Source organism: Spodoptera frugiperda, chromosome 23 (assembly GCF_023101765.2).
Source record: "Spodoptera frugiperda isolate SF20-4 chromosome 23, AGI-APGP_CSIRO_Sfru_2.0, whole genome shotgun sequence".
In the NCBI taxonomy this organism is placed as follows: Eukaryota; Metazoa; Arthropoda; class Insecta; order Lepidoptera; family Noctuidae; genus Spodoptera; species Spodoptera frugiperda.
In genome coordinates, this window is record NC_064234.1 from 5,059,924 (window position 1) to 5,081,507 (window position 21,584).

Sequence of the window (21,584 nt, forward strand, 5' to 3'; positions counted from 1 at the left end):
CAGCGCGACGTCGCGTCTGCCGACGCTGTTCATGATGAAGAGTCCCCCTGTGACTAGAAACTAGTCGAGCTTTTGTCAATATGTTTACGTAAGTAAACCGTTGTTTTAGTTGACATAGGTACCTATTATTCTTCATAACAATAAATATTTTATATGATGAGGCTCAACAAAACGGACAGTTTTATATTCTGTTTTAACACTTCCTCACATTGAAGCCGTGGCAGATTAGAATACCTTATAATATATCTAACTAAGCCTTAAAGGATATTTCATACGAACTTATAATGAAAAGCCGTAAGAATAATTTGTCGAGTATAAGCGCTAAGTCATTGCTATGAGTAAAATTTTAATTGTCTTTAATATGAATACTCATTTTCTTAACATTATTAACCATTGCTCGTTCTTCAACTGATTTGCGTGAGAAAACAAAATTTTAGACCACCCTGCTTATATCCTATTGGTATTTAAATTCGTTGGCAATTATTATGTATTATTGTAAGTTATAAAATGTAATTATAATCGTTAATCCTCTATTCGGTGTGATTTTATGTGATCCTTTTTATGTGATTTTGAATATGATATACATATATTTTTGTAATTAACCGACTGCAAAAAAAGGAAGTTCTCAGTTTGACCTGTATGTATGTATTATGTACGTTTGTGCGAGATTATCTCTCGTTTGGCTGAACCGAGCGTGTAGCAGGTTCCATTCCCGTACGGAGTATCTCTTTGTGTAATCCATAAATTGTTGTTTCGGGTCTGGGTATCATGCGTACGTATGTTATTAAAACCACCCACGACGCATGAGAAAATCCTAGAATTGGGCAACGTTTAAAACAATATTAAAACTCAGGAGAAGGCTTTTGAAATTTTACCTAAAAATAGAAACGTTAAAAAAAATTGAAGGTTGTTCTCTTTATTTAAAAAAAGTTTTATTACACCTAAGTTTAAAATTTAACCTTACCATATCGGCAATAGATTACCTATTAGGTTACTAAGTAAGATAGGTGTTATATTCTAGAACATTCTCAGTTTCTCTATAGCTGAGTTAATGACCAGACGTTTTGTTACGAATGGAATATACCAGCACAAATTTCTAGAAAGTTCGACAATATAAACAGCTTAACTATTTTAACCGAGGAATCCGTATATGTGCGGTAAGACGGCGTGAATTATTAATTTTCATTTACTTTAAACAATAGCAATCCCATTAGTGTCTTGAGGATTAAGTCTTTATTGTTTTAAGTTTTAATTGACAGATTCTAAGTAGATACTTAATTAAAACGAAGCTACAATAGCCAAGTAAACCTCATAATTGATCGTAAAATTTCTTTTAATTCATCGATGTCCTAATATATTTTTTCTGGTAGTTTAATGTAATTGGCGCAGTTATTTTAATTTTCAATGTTTAATTGTAAACTAATAGTTATTATCTACAGACATCATTTATAATGTCCAAAAAAAATATCATATTCAAGTATGGGAGAGCCATTCTACGGCGTAAATGACCGGAGTGATACCACGGCCTCCCAGAAATCCGACGTGAAATAACACTGGCGTTTTGTTGTGTGAGTGAGTTTACTGGAGGCCCTATTACCCCACTTCCCAATTTTCCAAATTTCCCAACAACCCTTGAATTCCTAGCCCCCAAAAAGCAACGTAATTGTAACGCCTCTGGTGGTTTGGGTGTCCATGGACGGCAGCGATCGCTTGCCATCAGGCGATACGTCTGCTCGTTTACCGGCTTATACCATAAAAAAAATATACCAACCGGTAAAGAATTTGCCAAATAAAATTGTTTACGCGCCAAAAATCGTACAGCACAGATTATAAATAAATCTTCGTTATAACTTTGGAGGGAAAGTGATGAAACGAGCGAGCAGAACACTTATCATTCCAAGTTTAAAACATGTCTCTGATATAAATCGTAATTCAAAAAGTTTCCCAATCCACTAATGTGTTTGTTTGTTTGTTTGTAACTTTGAATTAACATATAATAACTTACGTAAGCTTACTTGAGAACATTACAGTAATCTACTGAACTTTATGCAAGAATATTTTAACACAAATACTGTCTAGTGCTATCAATTTCGAAGTCAGAAAAACAGATTTGTTTATGGTATAAGCCGGTAAACGAGCAGACGTATTACCTGATGGTAAGCAATCGCCGCCGTCTATGGACAACCAAAAAAGAGCGGACAAGTTGAGGCGTAACGAGAGCGTTACCAACCAACCTTTTAGACCCCGAGTCTGATGCGGCGGCCAGCTCGGGCGCTACTTACGTCCCAGAGGGTCATGGCCATCCGAATAATCCGTGGATATCGTACGATCTCCGGGGAAGCGGCGAACCTCCTTGCCGGATTGCCACCATGGGATCTGGAGGCAAAGGTGCTTGCGCGCGTCTTTAGTTTGCACGCCGACGCGCGTCGCCGGGGCGAAACTCCGCTGCCGCGCCAGATTAGTGCGTGGCGGGACGAGTTCCGGCGTGATCTCATGGTGGAATGGCAGCAACGACTGTCGCAACCGAGGGCTGGGCTCGCTGTCATTGCAGCGGTAAGTCCCCTCTTTGAGGAGTGGCTAGAGAGGCGCCACGGCGTCCTCACCTACCGCCTGACGCAGGTGCTTACCGGACATGGAAGTTTCGGTAGGTTCCTGTTTCTGATTGGGCGGGAGGAAACGCCCGGGTGTCATCACTGTGCGGACCGCCCGGAGGATACGGTGGAGCATACGGTGGCGGTGTGCCCTGCATGGGCTGAGCACCGCCGTGTCCTCAGGGATGTGGTCGGCGACGGCGACCTCTCGCGTCCGGCATTGGTTCAGACCATGGTGCGGAGCGAGGGGGACTGGGATGCCGTCTCCTCCTTCTGCGAAGCAGTCATGCTAGCTAAGGAGGAGGCGGGGCGCGTGAGAGAACGAACCTCTTCACGCCCCAGCCGTCGCGAGAGACACTCCGGGCGTCGGGGATCGCGAGACGATCTCCGGCCACCGTAAGTGCGGGTCTGCGGACGGCGAGCAAGGGTAGCTCGCCGCCCGACCAGAACCAGACCCGTGTGTTCCGCGCGCGCCTCAAAGAGCCATCAGACCACCACAGATGGGGCCCAATAGGGCTGATGCTTAATCCGGAGCTGCGGACTACCTAGCGGGTTTACCGGGGCTCCGGCTTGACAAGCAGGAGAAGGAACGGGGTGGTTTTTAGTCAGTAAGAGTCTGACACTCCCTCTCGCTTTGCCCTGGCGAGAGAAGTCATTGGATGATTTTCCCCCTGAAAAAAAAAAAAAAAAAAAAAACCAACCTTTTAGAACTTTTAGTTCTAGGAAATTAAGGGTTGTTGGGAAATCGGGGATTTGGTATTGGGCCTCCGGTAACCTCACTCACACAACGCAAGCGTTGTTTCACGTCGGTTTTCTGCGACGCCGTGGTATCACTCCGGTTGTTTTTTTTTAATTGATAGAAGAGTATTCGGCATTACAAAATAAGATCATTACATTATGAAATTCCTCATCAAAATAATAAAACAAAAATTACATAACCGCGTCGCTAATAAATGTTGAAAGAGAAACCGAGAAGTCATTGCTCCTGTCTTGTTAAATTCCGTTCTTTCTTAATACTGAATACATTGCAAACAGAGACCAAGTTACCTCGTTAATTCCTCTCAGAAATTGAAAGGCACGAACATAATTATCATAATAAAGACTCTTCACTTAGTCACATACTTTTGTTTTCATGTAGTACGTTTTAACTAATTATTCTAGAGGCATCGAACGTGTTCCTCACAATGTCTTGTTTGAATTTCTGCTAAGGAAGTAAATCTTACTAATAGATATTAATATTATACCTATTTGCGAAAATTTTTGTGTTTATGTGCTTGTTACTCAATCACGTCCAATCTGCAAGGGATCAGTAGATTATGGTCTGGAATAGGTAACACATAGGCTTTTTATTCTGCGAAAAGGCGAGTGAAGTAGCTCCGGTTCGAAAAGCAGGAATAGGAACGGGATGGTTTTTGGTCTGTAAGGGTTTGATACTCCCTGTCGCCCCGCCCAAGTAAGAAGCTCCCTGAAAGAAAATATCTCTAAGATAACGAATTCAGAGCGATTAACAAAGTACAATATTAATGCAAACTTCCACCCAAAGATGGACTATATAGGACAAGACGAGGACAGCTGACAGTTTTATGCGTGTCATTACAATACAATTAAAGTAGGCTTCATACATTACTTCCCAAACAAAACTTTCTTTGACCTTCCTTAAAACAGACATGCACATCAATTACTTGACTTTATATCCGACATCCTACCAACATTATAAATGCGAAAGTTTGTATGTTTGTTCGTTACTGCTGTGGCGACATATGCCAGAAGTGGCACACAAACTATCGACGAGCAAATTAACGAATAACGACATAAATATCCTGCATGGCACTAGTGAAGCTTACATGCGAATAAACATGGATAGAAAACAAATCAACGAATCAAACAAACGACCAACAGTTGGGCAGAAAGTCCGCCAGGCTCAGGCCTTGGGATCCTCCTTTTCTTAGGGATTTTACTCTCTGTTCCCTAAACTCCATTACGTCAAAACAGCTGGAGCGATCTAGCTGAAATTTGGAAGAAGGGTAGATCATGGTCTGAAATAACACATAGGCCTTTTTATCCCACACGGATGCAGGCAAATCCGCTGACAGAAGCTAGTATCATATAAAGAATAGCTTTACATTATCTTGTAATTATTTCACGGACATCCAACATCTTAACATGTACTAAATACGTATAATTACAACAATCTTGACGATTTAAAGCTCCTCAGTGTCTTATAAATTTACTTGCCTCACTCGATTTATATGAATACGGCGTTCAAGAGAGTATTTTGCGTTAAAATCGGACATTTTGTAGTGTAGATAAATTGGCCATTTTAAGACATGCGCCTACATAACTTCGTTGCTATCTCCAATTGTTGTTATATTGTTAGTAATTAGTGAATCTATCTCATGAAAAAGAGTAAAACGATTTATCGATTCGAATCAATATTTTATGTTAGAAGATTCACAAGAAAAAGAGTAATGAATGTACCAATTCGAATCAATGTTTTATGTTTTCCTATGTTTATTTTAATTATTATACTAATGTAAATTTAATTGAAATCGATAAAACGTGGGGTGCTCAATAACAACGACGAAGAATGAAAACCTGAGACTTTTGTTAATTGTATTTGATTTATAATTTATCGTCCATAAAGAAGCAGCATTAGAAAGATAAATAGCATTTATTTGACGGAAAATAATGCACACAAATATAAAGGTATATAAAGACACGCAAATACTTATATAATACAAAATAATAATAATAAACTTAAAAGAGTGAATACAATAACAAAGAAATAGCCAAATAGAAGAAAACAGTGAATATAAAATAAAAATAGAAATTAAAAACATGGGCATCCAACATTAAGAATTATTCTGATTATTTCAGTAGGTAACTATGAAAAAAGGGATTGGTAAAAATAACTTTTCATACAATTATGTTCATTTCAATATAACTTTTGAAAATCAACCCAATTCTATGTATTTAAAAGTGAACTATAAATAACTCTTTGGTTAACAACATACAAAATATTAGGCAGTACATAACATTATTATACAAAGACCTCATTAGAATTACAATTACCTATATGAGTGGCAATTTAGTCCCTTTGATTCGTAATAAATTCCTCTTATACGACAAAAAGGCGCATTAGGCATATAAATGAAGTATTTCTTAACATTGATTTTATTTATTATTCTCTTTAGGATGGATTTTAGTGGTTGTTTACTAAGTTAGAGTTACTGATATGAATGTTAGATTAGGATCGATACTGTTTACGTAGTACGTAGTAAAGTATTTTTTTTACTAGACAACAAACCAATTGTTTTTGTTAATACTAACACTGTACTATGTAATTTATGATCCAGAGCTGCGGACTATCTAATGGATTTACCGGGACCTCAGGTCGAAAAGCAGTAGTAGAAACGTGGTGGTTTTTAGTCAGTCATAGTCTGACACTTCCTCTCGCTTCGTTCAAGGCGGGAGAAGTAATTTGATGATTTTCAACCCTTCAAGCTATAGATATAGATAGCTTCGACCAATGAATATGTTTGGTGCACGTATGTAACGTAGCAACGTCTCTGGTGGAAAAGCACCCTAAAGATCCATGTTTATTTATCTTTCTCATCAACATTTTTGGATTAAAACAGACTCTATTATTGCTTAATTACGAACAATAACAATCAAATGAACAGTCGCTAATTTAACAATAACATTTCCTATTAAGACAAGGAGAAATGTGTCTTATCTTGGTACTAACAAAGTATTTATTTGTTTGTTCACAGATACAGTGTTATTCTGACGATATCAACAAACGCTTCCGACGGATTCTCTTTGATAAACGGTGAGTTCTGTGAATTTTCCAGGAACACATGAAATGAACCATGTTTTCTTACCATAGCTAATTAAATCCAGTTTGTATTAAAAACCAAACACGCTTTTGACTTTCAGAGGACAAATTGTATTTTACAAATCTAACTTTCATAATACACATTTCTACATTAAACGCAATCATAACAAGATGCTCTCAAAATTAACATAATGATTACATACCAAACATCATGAATAATCTTAATTTACCATACATTAACGTAGTTACCCTTAGATTTCAAGTAATCAAGACAAAATGCACCTATAGTTGTTGCCATAAAAGTTCCATATTTTTATTAGGTATACTTACTAGAAAAGGTATAAAAAACTCATCATTAGAAGAAGCCTGAATGACAACCTAAAGGGTTACCGGGGTTCCGCCTCGAAGCAGGAGTAGGAACGAACGGGATGGTTTTTAGTAAGTAAGAGTCTAACACTCTCTCGCGCCTCACCCAAGGTGGGAAAAGTGATATAATGATTTTCCCCCCTCAAAAAAAGCAACAACTTTAATACGAAAGCCTCCATCTTAATCGGAGGTTTGCCATGATTCCCACGCATGATGCTTGCGCATTTCTGTAATATCACTGAACACTGAAAGGGTGCTGCTGTAAAATTCTAATCTAGATTTGTATACGCAAACAACTATATTAATATGTCTAAAATTACTAAAATTTTCGTGCGTATGCAATATAACGTGCAGTTTTGACATTTATCAGTATAGAAATAAAGAACAACAGAGTTGACCGCTCGGTATGACGCCGGCCTTAGCTAGGGCTGTGCCGAATATTTTCACAACGTTTCAATTCTTTAAATATTGATTTGATGTTTTTTGAGCAAACTCTATTTTTGATGTTGTTTAAATTGATACTGGTGTGAGATCTACACTACTTTCTGATACTGTGAGATACGGGTATGAGGTTTACACTACTTAAGGCCACTGAAAATTTCACTTTAAAGATGAATTAGTCACGTTTTTATTTAATCGTAGAGTGAATATTTCTAAACGCAATATTCTACTGTTTCTGCTAAACACACCATGTAATTATAATTTATAAGTCAATACATCTCATAAACATGTTTACTTTCTTACTCTGAAACACATACTCTTCACTAAAAGACAACCATTTTAAAATCACTATAAAGTCAAGGTAGCATAAATTCTAGCATTTTAAAATCGGTACAAACTCGAGGCAGCCCTCAGTTTAACTTACAGGAGGACGGCGCAAGGGCGCGTAATGTCAGACAGTTGATTCACCCGGCCTTTACTACACTAATTGGTAATTAATCACAATGCTCCCGGGAGTCAGGACCAGCAGTACGAGATGCGATGATGGCCCGTCATATGATGAAAGGATTGAATTTCGTCGTATCGTCACGCCTTTTATCCCCGAAGAAGTAGGCAGAGGTGCACATTACGGCACGTAATGCCACTGTACAATGTTCACAATTTGTGTTATAAGACCCATGTAATAGGGGGAGAGCCTATTGCAATATAAGTACTGAGCACTATTCCAGACTCCGTGCTACTACTGAGCATTTGCTTGTGCCGGGAATAAGACCTCTTGCCCAGCAGTCGCTCTTGCAAACCACTCGACAAACAAGGCGGGATTGAACTTAAAAAAAAAAAAAATATCTGACCTTGACCTTGACTTATTCAAGTTGATTTTTTTAAGTACTCTCCTGTATTAGTGTTTATTACACCCATTCCAGATACATATCGCATAATCCTATACAGGATTCGGATAGAATCAGACCTGGAACATTTTATGCTACAACGAATAGCAAAGCTACTAGATGCCAATCATGCAGTTAAAATTTTACACTGATAGATAAATACTGTTACAATATAATGATTTTCTTCGTTGTTCGGGGTCGATTAGACTAGTCTTTAATTATTGTTTTAGTAGTATGAGTAGCGTTAACACAGACATTTTTTAAATTCCAAACATGCACTTTTTAGAAGTCTATATAATATGGCGAAATCATTAGTTAATCATTATTTATTTATCCTATTACGTGCATAATTTTCACACTTTAAAAAGAATCAGAAAAAAAATCTTCATTAAAACATATCATATGAAATTCAGTGTCCTAACTTCGCGTACTTACCTCCTGTATAACAAATGCCTATAAGCACTCGACTTATCAACAAATCGGGGTCATTACCACTCATGACACAAAAAATATGTATTACATATGTACTTGTATTCTGCTTGGAAATGTATGATTATGATTAATGACAAAAATGTACGTCATGTCCACACAATTTGAGAACAACATGATTGAAGAATAAAAAAGGACAATGTCTTCTGTCATTCCCAATTAGGTAATTGGCAATTGAACTCGTAAAATAGTGGCGTATTTCGTACAGAGTTCTTTTCGAAAAGAGGACATTGTTTTTAGTGTTTTTTTTTTTATTGGTTTAATGTTACTTTCTGTTTTCCCAAGTTACGATCTTCAAGCTCAAATATACTTCTAATCGTTACACCATGAACACCACTATGGTAAGTAAAAAAATCGTATAGCAACTGTAAGGCATTTTTACCACGTCTGACGTCGGTAAATATAAACGAACCTTAATTTGTGATCTAAGATTAGATAAGCACCAAATGTGTACCTAGCGTACGTAATCCTTTAATTCAAACATCGTATAGGCATATGTATGTAAAAAATACTCATACAAACCACGTGTAACTTCGTTAAACACGATACATTAAACAGCTTAAATAGGACCTAATAAATCTATACAAACCTCATTTATCACCAGGTACAACATAGGCTGGATACATTCGAAAAAAAAGTAAATACAAAAAAATAAAAAAACAACATGGCCGCTCTAAAGCGGCGGGCACACAGTTAACACTCGCATTTTGACAGCGACATTTTTCATGCGTGCAGCGAGACGCGCGGCGAGCGGGGCGGGCTGCGAACGCGTCAAGGTCATTTATGACGTCACCTCAGCGCACAATGACCTCCCGAAAAACGAGTCAGTGATGGCGGCCGCGCGATTTGTCGATGCTTCGATGACACTTGTCGAGTAATTTTGTTGACACGTAGAAAATCGACTGTTGGTATAGTAACAAGGGTTGATTTGCTTGTAAGTTGATTTAGGCATGATGGCCTTACCCTTTCTAGAAGCTTCCGAAAAACCTCTAACAACATTTTAAACCAGAATTCATAATGGAAGCTGTCGCCGACGTAATGAAATAATCTTGTTTGTCTAACCATTGGACGTGTAAAATATTTTTTTACTTATTAATTTATTTGTATAGCCAGCCAGCTAGCATATTTGCTTTCAGTTTGTTTGACCGAGTTATTTTCATAATGTTTTTAGTAGCAAGAAAATATGTGACATTTTACTTTCTAAAAGCTTTAATTATTTTTCTGGATTAATTATTTCTTACATGAAATGTTATGATAAAATGTCGAAAGATATTATTAAAAAAATGTAGATATAGTTTCTAGATTTCGTGTTCATTTTGTCACACCATTCATATTCTTCTATTACTTTAAAATACTTTTTAAAAACATTACACGAGACTTTACGGCGACATTAAAATTGAACCACAATACAATTAATTTATTAGGATCCATATTAAATGGTATTGACAAAGCAAATTAATTCATACACTGACCTCACTCACAATGATGTGTTCAAACTGTAAATAAAACTAATTTCAATTGCTAAAATTATTATTATTTGTAACGTACTTATTGAGTAACTTGGTATATTAATTAGTTTGAGTGCACTTTAAAAACTACGTATTGATTTAAGTTTTAAATGGTCATGGGCTAATGAATATCAATGCTTCTCATAAGAAGTTTACCGATCGATAACCACAATTTTGTAAATTATGGGGTGCATTAACTTTTTGGTACTTTCTTAGAATTAAAAAAAAAGTAAACCTTTCAATTACACTTAGCCATCAGACCACAGACAGACAAATGGGGCCCAGTAGTGTTGATGCCTGATCTGGAGCTGCGGACTACTTAGAGGATTTACCGGGACTCCAGCTCGAAAAGCAAGAGTAAGTAGAACGCGGGTGGTTTTTAGTCAGTAAGAGTCTGACATTGGATAATTTCCCCGCTTAAAAAATAAATTCGACAGAATAATGCAATCTTTCGAGATAGAAACTGACTTTCAACACAATGGAACTTATCGCTCATCCTCTAGACGAAAATCTAAAGCAAAAAAGGAACAATAACAAGCAAACATATTTTCATAGTATCACGAAAACAGAAAAACGAAACGCCACGATACACAAACTGTCAAACTTTATCTGACGTTAGTTTGTGAAGACGGATCGCACTACAACCTCCGAACAAGCTTCATTTGTCAGACGCCATGACAGCATCGCAGGAAAATGATAAAATATCATAAGCTGAAGAATAAAGATGCATTTTTGAACGTCAGCCAAGATTTTTGGGACAGTTTTTCTTTGGTTACCTATAGGTATTTTGTGAAATTCAAGTCATTCAACGCGTCAGTCAAGACAAAATACGTTTTAGGTGTCGATTGAGAAATGGAATTACGTTTAAAACCTTTTCTTGTATATTTTTTCCTCTTTTATTTAGCTGATATAAGAAAAAAGTGTCCAAATGATACATTGTCGTCAACGTCACGCCTTTTTATCCCCGAAGGTTTAGGCAGAGGTACACATTATGACACGTAATGCCGCTATACAATGTACACCCACTTTTCACTACATATTTGTGTTATAAGTCCCATGTAATAAGGGGTGAGTCTATTGCTTTGTACTGCCGTGGGCACAATTCCAGATTCCGTGCTACCACTGAGGTAGTACTTTGCCCGACCTGGGAATCGAACCCGAGACCCCTTGTCTAGCAGTCGCACTTGCGACCACTCGACCAAGTCCAAATAAGAACACAATAATATAAAAGATAATTACGATAACTTCATTCTTTTAAAACATCCCTCGCTATTATCTAAAATGTCGACCCTATGTTGTGTAATTCTAGATCTATTATTCACTAATAATGCCAGTGACCATTAAACCAACGAAACAATTACCTAGAAATATATGAAAACAAAGCATATTATACAAATTACTAAAACCCAATGTTATTGTAATAAGTATAATATTTACGTGGCTACTAAACTTTCCAGTATAATATTACTTTTATATTTTAATACACGTAAAAGCCCGTTGTCACAATTCTAACAAATGGCTGACACGTTTTTTTTTTGTTCGCACTAATGTGGACCTGTGTTGACACCTTTTTTATACATACATACATATATATGTAGTGTACTTATGTACGAAGATGATTAAAAAAACGTAACACCTGTTTGACATTCTAGTCATGTAATAGCTATTATATACTTCGGTCATTCTTCCATTTTCCAATTTGAAGTTGGTTGTTTCTAATTACTGTGACCATTTTTATTTTGGCTTCAACACATTATCTACCGACCGCCATTATTATATCATAATTGTTATATGCCGCATTGTTGTCTGAATTTGTATATTTTTTTTTATATTGATTATGTTTAAGTTAAACCAAACTTTAAACTGGAGAATGGTGGAGAAGAAAATGGTGTTAGAAGAAATTGGTTATAAGAAAATAGTATTAAACTAATTGATTACGATAAAAAGACTGGACTTTTGGTGGGCCTTGTTACTTCGACTGATTCAAAATTCAGAAAATTTGTAATCCACGCATTGTTATTTCGAGTCTAGATGTCATGGATATGTGATAAACTTGTATGATTGTAAACGCACCCACGGTACAGAAGAAAATCCTGGTGTAGGGGCAATGCTTTGTTAAAAAATAAGTAAAAGAAATCTCCGTATAAAACATAGATACCTTAATGCATTACGAACAAGTTGAACTCAAGTCCTAGGACTCGATATTTTAAGATGGAAATATTAATTTGCAGACGGAGAAAATCCTTTTTGGCACAGAATGCTCAAAAGCTTGCAAGGTTGCGAATATGCTCAACTTAGTCCTAATCTTATAGGTACTAACAATTACATAGGCAAAGGCACATCAGACTTCACATAACCAGTTCATGTTAACCTCTCACTATACAAAAATCTTGCCCAAGGAGAGGTCTTCTTATACTGGTACAGTTTAATGTCTAAGTCACACAGGCGCTCCCCACGCACCCAGCCAAAGTAAATATTGTTTTAACACGTAATGACTGGCCGAACTTCCATATTATTCATACAAACATTACGTTTACTTGTGTCAAATGTTTTCTGCTAATAGAAACTAAATTAGAATCTGTGTTGGTTTTCAGATGCTCTTTATTGAGCTTGTAGACGTTTTTGTTATTTAAACTGCGACTTATTTTGTTCTCCATACGTTTAAAAAGCTTTGCTTTTATGCATATTTAACGCTTTAAAATTTTGGTTCTAAATTGAACTAATTGCACTCGGAGGCATTTAATATAATTACTTAAACTATTCCCTATTAACAATTTTGTATCGAAAACAAGCACTGGGTTAAGTAAGCATTAAATGAGTCAGAGTACGGTGGTATGACATTGAGAGTTTCTTAAGGTGGAATAATTTATTGAAATCTAAATAATATTTAGTCCACCTCAACAATCAAAACCAAGACCTTTTAACAGTCAAACAAGGAACGAGCTACTTATAAGACAAACAAAACGAGGAAAATGCCACCTAGCCAAGTTCTTATTACACCTAAACTTTACATTTTGACACCTCTTTCTAAAATACTACTCCGTACCGTACTCCATAGAATTTATAACAGACCTTATAGGCTCAAGGTACCAACATAAACTGATAAACTTGGGGTTTATTTTTGCAGATCGCGTAAATTGAGTGGTTAAGAAAATGACTCCGTATCGTGGTTGGCGATGATCTAAACGGCTAGTCATTATTTGTGCATTGGCATTGGCCCTTACTCATTATATCTATTTGTAGCCTAAAGCAATACCAATAATAATGGCCGCACGATCCCTTTTATGATCTACAAGTACACAACGCCTTTTTATGGCTCGAGGTTCATAATGTGTTTTAGGGATTGTAATGGAAGGATTTGCTTGGTCGTCTTATTGGAGGCATTTGCGAATGGTCACAACAACATCTGTATCTGTACATATAATACAACTGTAGAAGTGTCTAAAATTGTACATTAAAAGTATAAAAAAAATAATTAGTAGGGTTACGTGTGTGTGTTAGTGTTATAGCGTTACTGGGCGAACAACAAAACTAAAAAAGTGATATAAAAATGTTTGTCTGTCTGTCATGTTTTCAAAATGACTTAAGGGATCGGAATTAAATTTGGAACAAAGAGTAGATTATGGTCTGAAATAACACATAGGCTACTTTTTATCCAATGGAAACATGGTCAAAGCTCCTATCAGAAGCTAAGCTAGTCTACATATAAATCTAAAACAAATTCTTTATGTCTCTATGTATTACTTTATGTCATACACGTGGAGAGAGTTACTAGAACTCAGATCCATTACTATCAATAATGAATGAAATAGAAAAACCATGTTTCTGGTTTTCATTTTCTCGGTAATCACATAAAAACCGTAAACAACAAAGTAACCTTTTCAACGCAATTCATTTTAATTCATAGTTCTAGGATAAAACCTATTTTACTCAGAATCAGTGTCGCTCTTAGTAAATATAACCTGCAATTATGACTAATTACTTTCCTAAGTCTATTGATTTTGGTGTCCCTAAACTGTCTAAAGGATTATTATTAATACCTACTGAAAGGGTGAATGAAGCTTCATTAGTGGTAAAAGAAGTGGTCTAATTAAAAGAAAGAAGAAAAAGAAATAAGAATTCACACTTTACTCAGTTTTAGGCAAATGGGCCATCTTTTACGCCTCTGGACCATCTACATAGATATTGACTGTTCTGGATTAACCCTAGCTTGGTTGAAATTTGTGATTTTAAAACGTAGGTTAAATACTGTCTGAATAGTTTACTTATCAAACATTAAAACTTTCTTTTTCTCCCACTGGAAATTTTTAGCCATTTACTCAACAAATAAATAAGTCATCTCATTACATAACCAGACCTCAGACGGGCTACATCGAAAACTCGAAGACATTCCTCAATTCGTCTGCTATCCTGGTACATCATTTTAACCAGTCCCACCAAAGCTCGACAAACCGGACCTTTATTACCTTTTGTTCTTGAATTTAACAAAAAGAAAAACAATATAACAACATTATCGATCAAAAAGCATCGAAATTGCAAATAACAGGTACGTGTGCGAACTGAAACATCAGTTTTTAAGGGAAAAAAACTCGATTTATATTTAACAGTGTATCTGAACGTCTTGTTTTATATCATTTTAATTGTTACAAGTACGAGTACGTCTGTGTGTACCTTTTGCAACTTGTGTCACGTATCGCAAGTCCGCCGGTTAATCTGACACTGTTCGTCTCGAATACTGATGTCTATTCATCATGGTCATCGTCGGTCATGTTGTTTTTAGGGTTGCGTAGACGTAGCGTAAAAATGGGTACCCTATTACTAAGACTCCGCTGTCCATCGGGCTGTATAATATATCTGTATCTCATGAACTGGTCCCATTTCGCCATATACTTTGAAATATGGATTTAATACATAATCCAATCTTTGATAACAAAAATTAATTTAGTATGTCTCAAGAGAGTTATAATAAAATTGTACAAATGTCACTTGTTTTCTACGATAACTAGATTGTAGAAATTTTATGTAAATTATTGTAAATAAATGTAGCACAGAATTTTAATACCATTTATTGAATAAAAGAAGGAATCCTACGGAGCCCTTTATTCGCGAGTTCGACTAGCGTTAGGCGTTTATTTTTTCTATTATTACAGAGTGACAGTATGGAATAGCACGCGACAGTCTGTAATTAATATTCTTGTGATTGGACTGGTTTAATTATTCGTAATGTATTTTAAATCACAACAGAACAATTGTTTGTGATTTGATATTATTGTAGGTTAATTAAAACAGCAGTAAAGTGGTTATAAAATAGTTTATTCATTTGTAAAAGGCTTGATGTCACATTCCTACAGAATAGTGGTGAGTTTATGAGTTATGAGAGTTTATGAGAGTTATAGATACATTTCTGCTTTAGGATTTAGGCACGTTTAAGTAAATCTAAAGTGGTAAATATATTAAGTCTGTGTTTTTGACAACAAGAAACCTAATAAATTGTACCTGACATTTACAAAAAACCAATGTTTTGACCACAGTTTATGTAAATGACCATTATTATTACCATCTTTTACATTAAAAAAAAGGAGTTACGTATATTATTGTGCTGCGGTCTACCTAACGGGTTTACCGAGGCTCCGGCTCGTAAAGCAGGATTAAGAACGGGGTGGTTTTTAGTCAGTAAGAATTTGACATTCCCTCTCGCCTCGCCCAAGTCGAGAGAAGTCATTAGATGATCGTCCCCCCTTAAGAAAATGTATATATATACTAGCAGACCCGACAGACGTTGTCCTGTCTACACGTCTTTAATTAGAAAATTTTAAACTTTTTTTAATACTCGTAAGCTAAAACATTCTGGACCATTTTGATGAAAATTATTATTCAAATGTTATGACAATATCTAACGTCATTAATATTTGATACTGCGATGGTAGCGCCGTCTGTCCGATCCAATGTAAAACATTCCAAAATCAACAACTACCAATAAATTAAAAATTATTTAAAAAAACATTGTCCAGCGGACAAAATTGTGAATCTAAACCATTCTCAGATCCCCTTGAACACACACAAAAAATTTCATCATAATCGGTCCAGTCGTTTAAAAGGAGTTCAGTGACATACACACTTACAGAAGAATTATATATATAAAGATTATTGCAGTGTAATTATTGTAATTGTATGATTACAATTAAAATATTAAATTAGCACTTAAAATGTTTTCACGGTAATAAACTTTTGACATAAAAACCTCATTTTGATGGCTATCGCATTTATATAATCTTGAAACTGAGTTTGTTAACTTAATAAAGTACAAAACAATTACTTAGCATTAAATAAAGGTTAACAGTTTATTCACTTATTTAGTCGTGCATTCATTTTTATACTATACTTTGTTGGTAGAATATAAACCCAGATATTTTCTTCTTATTCCTACACCTATCCCAAGTAACTTAGGTGTTATGCCCCGTCAAAAACTTTTCTGCTCTTGTGTGAGAGAGTCATGCTTCGGCACGAATGGGCCGGCTCGACCGGAGTGGTACCACGGCCTCACCGAAAACCGACGTGAAACAACGCTTGCTTTGTTACCGGAGGCCCAATTACTCCTCCCCAATTTTCTCAATCCCCGATACGACCCTTAAATTCCTAACCCCCAAAGGCCGGCAATGCACTTGTAACGCTTCTGGTGTTTCAGATGTCCATGGGCGGCGGCGATTGCTTACCATCAGGTGATCCGTCTGATAGTTTACTGGCTTATACCATAAAAAAAATCTTCACGATTGTATTACTGACCACTTCTTACACGGTCCTGCTCTTCTTCTCCATCTGTTATCATCATTCATTTCTCGTGTAGCCATGATTATACAAAAAGTTTCTGCCGCAAGCATTTTAGACCTTCCTATTTCTAAAAATAACAAAATAATAAACACCAAATAGGTACGGTAGCCTTTTTTTAGACTTGAGAATCGAACCAGGGACCTCATGCTCTACTGTCATAATTCTGACTTACTCAGTCATTGTAGCATTCTAATACCTAACCTAAAAATACATTTGACACGCTACCCACCCACGTCAATCTAATAATAAACAAAAACCAAGCTTATAATAAAGGCATTAGAACATAAAATCATTATTCCCGAAATAGATGAAACGAAACACTCTCATTGTTTTGTTAATTATAAAAGAAAATAACAGCTTATTGTTTGTTTTGTTTACAGTATATTTTGTTTTTTGTATTGATACTTTACGTTTGTTAAGTTGTAGACACAACTGTGGATTTCGAGGTCTCGAGTTTGATTCGGTCCACGATGAAGTGTTACTAGTCGGATTTTGATAAAAACAGCTTGATGTCTTAATAATCACACTTAATATTATAAATGTGAAAGTTTATTTGTTCGGATGTTTGTCCGGCAATCACGCTGAAACTACTGAACAGATTTTGATTTGGACAGGTTATGAGTTGACTTGAACGACAAGCTGGTGGCTTGTCGTTCTACATGGAGTCCTCCACGTAGAACGACAAGTTGTTAAGGGGGAGGCTTTTGTTGAATATTGGACTTCTTTCAGCTGATTGCAGAATGGCAGAAGCTGGTAATGAATATGTACCTATCTGCAGGGTTTGCCTTTGGTGAAAACAAATGGTTTAGGTGTGGAACAAAAAATCAGTAGAAGTCTGGTTTAAGGATAGGAGTGCTTATGCAATTCAGAAATTGTTCCATAAAAACCTCTCCACTATATGCATCAATTTCTATCAAAGAAAATAAAATAAAACCTCAAAAATTTCGATCTAAACTTAGATTTTCGACAAAAAACTAATTTCGCGAAGTTGTCACATCACTATCTAGGCTGAGAAGGAGCCATTGTTAGCATTTACGTGTAACAATAGAAGATAAATGGACAAACTTGAACATCCAGTGGCGCCCTCTATCAGACAATGGAATCAATGGATAAAATTCCGCTAAGTTCTAAATTGTGAAAAAAGTTTTAGTAATTCGAAGTGGGCTGATCTGCAATTAATTTAGGACGCGTATGTCGCTTTTGATTCTTGTACTGGAAGACACTTATTATCACTTTAAATACATAAATCAAAATGTTGATTACCCGCCTATTAATATAAAATCTCTGTTTAGCTTTAAGGTTTGCTGTCAGAGAACCCAATTCTGGGTTAAGCTCGCCTTTGTACATAAGCTTTCAAAATTGTATGTATCTGTTTGTATTTGTGTGTGTGCAATAAAGTATAATTAATAATAATTAATAAATCTATAACAATTTACCAACTGCATATTATATTTATTTCTGTATTTAAACGATTTATAAGATTTAACTAAACATAATATTTTTACCAACCGTTTCCAAAGCACAGAAATTATCCAACGTCTTTTTGATAAAAAATATTTATCTACAGAAACTATTTTAGGTACCAATAATGTCACAATTCAAAAATAGGCATCAAAAGCCTCACCTACGTAACAAAAAGCTAAAACAAAACATAAAAACTAAAAACCAGAAACAAAAGAAAAACAGAATTATCATAATCCATTTCGGGATATAACATAACTTCAAATATCCAGAGGCTGGTAACACCTAACTTTGTACTTAGATAAACAAGAAACTCGGTATCGAATCGATTTGAATTCGATTAGAATAGTAATCGATTGTAATCCTTCGTCGTATCCGGTGGACCGCAATTATATGAAGATCAAAGGTTACATTTTAATTAATCGAGATTTCGGTTGACTCGATTTAATGCCTCTGTAATTACTGTAAAGGATAATTGAATGACTGATTTATATTAATTATTTTCGAATCACTTATTTTGAATTTGTGGTTCATTGGATTCGTTAGTGTAATGAGCAATTGGTAATTAGATATTGCATTCTCAACGACTCAGTTAAAATAATGATAAAAAATTATTGTTTTAGTTATTTACAAGAACGTCCAGTAGCAGTCGGTCTGATAGACCATGGTAAAATGTTTGTCTTGTAAACGAAAAAACTAAAAACCTTAAACTGAAAACCAAAAAATAACTATTATTCATTGTACTGCCTGTGTCTACCCACTGCTAGTTTAGAAGACGGTGAAGAATCACACAAATGAACCCATAAACCCCGACATAATCGGTGTAGGTACATAGAAAAAAAACATACCGGCCGAATTGAGAACCTCCTCCTTTTTGGGAAGTTGGTTAAAAAAAATCATAAACAACACAATAAATCAGCACCAAACCGATATTGAACACGCTACCAGTAACTCCCAACAACATAATAAGATTAACCATTAATCTAAAGTGCAATCACTTGGGCAGAAATCAATCATTAGTACCTGTCAAATTTTGAGCCCAAAGGCTAAGCAAAACAGGTCTTTGACCCCACCAGGCCCATATATAAATACACTGACTTAAATATAAGCTAAGCTAAATAGCTATAGTTAAAATCTAATGTTCCAGAAAATTCTCGAAAGGTGTAAAATGTATTTCACGGCGTATAAAAGTAGAAACGACTCATTTTACAGCTTGCTACGTGTAAATGTTACATGAAAAGCCTATTACGAACATTTTACAAATCATGCAGGGGCGTAGCTATTGTCATATCAATTATACGGGGCTCCTGGGCTACGTGGGCCCCTAATGTGCGTAAGATAAAAATAAAAACTTCCCAATTTTTTATTTCATTTCATCAATTTAATTACAAAAATCCCAATAATCATTTTCTTTATTTGCGCGTAAAAGCGTGCTACTTTCAAAAGTTAGCAGCAACTTTCGGAAAATTAAAGTCTTGATAAAGGTCCTCTGTTTGAGGCTTGAGAGACAGAGCGGGAAAAGTCATAGGATGATTTTACCCCTCAAAAAATAAAAAGGTGGGCTCCAAACAACTTTTTGTACGGGGCTCCGCCATGCCACGCTACGCCACTGAAATCATGGGTATACCAGCACCAGGCCTTGGTAGGTAAAGACTTGTAAAATGAGATCTCAGTAGATTATAAATCTAGCATTTAGCAGCGGCTAAATATGATATTCGTATTTCAGTATAAAAATGTCAAGATACAAAAATAGAAACTTAACAACATATTATTTTCACTTTTTAATTTCCATTTTTAAACTCTGAAAGTAATAACAATTTAACAAAGCTATGAGTAGCAGCACGAATGTTTTCACTCATATTACAGACTAAATATTTAGGCAACTAAGTGTCAAAGTTATAGGTAGAACAACTTATTTCGCAGAGCACGTACGTTATAGGCTGTTAGTCACAGACACATTGAAATTTAAATAATAAATGCACGTAACGTCCAAGATGACCGATAAAGAGGTCGTCCACATAGTGTACGAGTATGAGGTAACGCCCCAATGCCGCACGATACAACCACGTAATCACAATTATTGGTATATTTTACGTTTACCAGATTCGTTCATAATTCAGGCACCTAATAGCAGGGCCCACGGGGGGTCATCGACCGGCCTTGCTGGCGCTCCGAATGTTTTTCTTAATTGCCGGCGAAATTGATAGCGTTCGGTCACGCATTGTCGTAGTACAATAATACATCAACGAGTCCTTAATTGCTGGTAACTAGTAACGTTACATCCATTTAGCGGTCACTCCTACGTGCGGTTGACAATAGGATGAGGTCATAGTTGCAGTTTTCTCGGCAGCCGTTTTCTGGGTGCAGCAATTTGGTGCCCAGGCGCAATTGAAGCGGCAGACGGCGCGTCGGATGTTGCAATTGTGAGGCGTCCGCGCCAGGCCGCCGCGCGCCGCGCGTCACCCCGGCAACCTGACATAAACAATGACATCAATCATGCCATCGATAATGTCTTCGACCTGAACTGTGTTGATTCTAAATGTAGAAAGTTTTAACCTCAATGTCCCTTTACCTTTAATTTGTATGGAAAGAAACAATAACATGCTTCGGTATTATTTTAACCGTAATTACAATACGTCGATATCTGACACCGAGTGCAATAAAACAACAATGGACAAACGACTTATTTATCATTGGTTTTAATATTCATTAATATATTTAATAGCGGCCGAGTGAATTAATATTAATGTCGTAAAAGACAAATAACTAGACTGCTACATTAAATATAAAAGTGGGGGATTTTACAGAACGTGATTGTTGAATAAAATAATGGTTTGTTTTCCATCGCTCGTGACGTCCATGTTGATCTGGTAAATAAAGATAAGATCGATGTATTGGGCCGATGTCATCGGACGCCATTTTTAGACATGATTTGAAAGAGGTGACTGAGTTTGTGGCCTCCATTGTAATTTTAAAGGTTGGTCGGATTTATTAGGTGCGAGACGTCTATTATTAATTATGAGTCTGTACTACTATTTTAGTTCTACACAATTGCACTACTGGCCCTGAAAGCATTTAGCCGCGTTTCTCTTTTACTATTAAACCTCTTCTTTATTTAATTATAACATAACAACTAAATGAAATAAAAAAAAAACTAAAATTCACTTACTACTTA

The 21,584-nt window shown here is 36.0% G+C and overlaps 1 protein-coding gene across 1 annotated transcript in view; it reads left to right on the top strand.

Annotated features, from left to right (window-relative positions):
• The window catches only part of LOC118267067 (ecdysone receptor), a 261,409-nt gene that overhangs the window by 44,112 nt on the left and 195,713 nt on the right, over positions 1 to 21,584 (top strand). Inside the window, exon 3 of the mRNA XM_035580825.2 lies at positions 6,365 to 6,423. The gene's annotated coding sequence lies outside the window, so the exon portion shown is untranslated. The remainder of the gene's footprint in view (positions 1 to 6,364; positions 6,424 to 21,584) is intronic.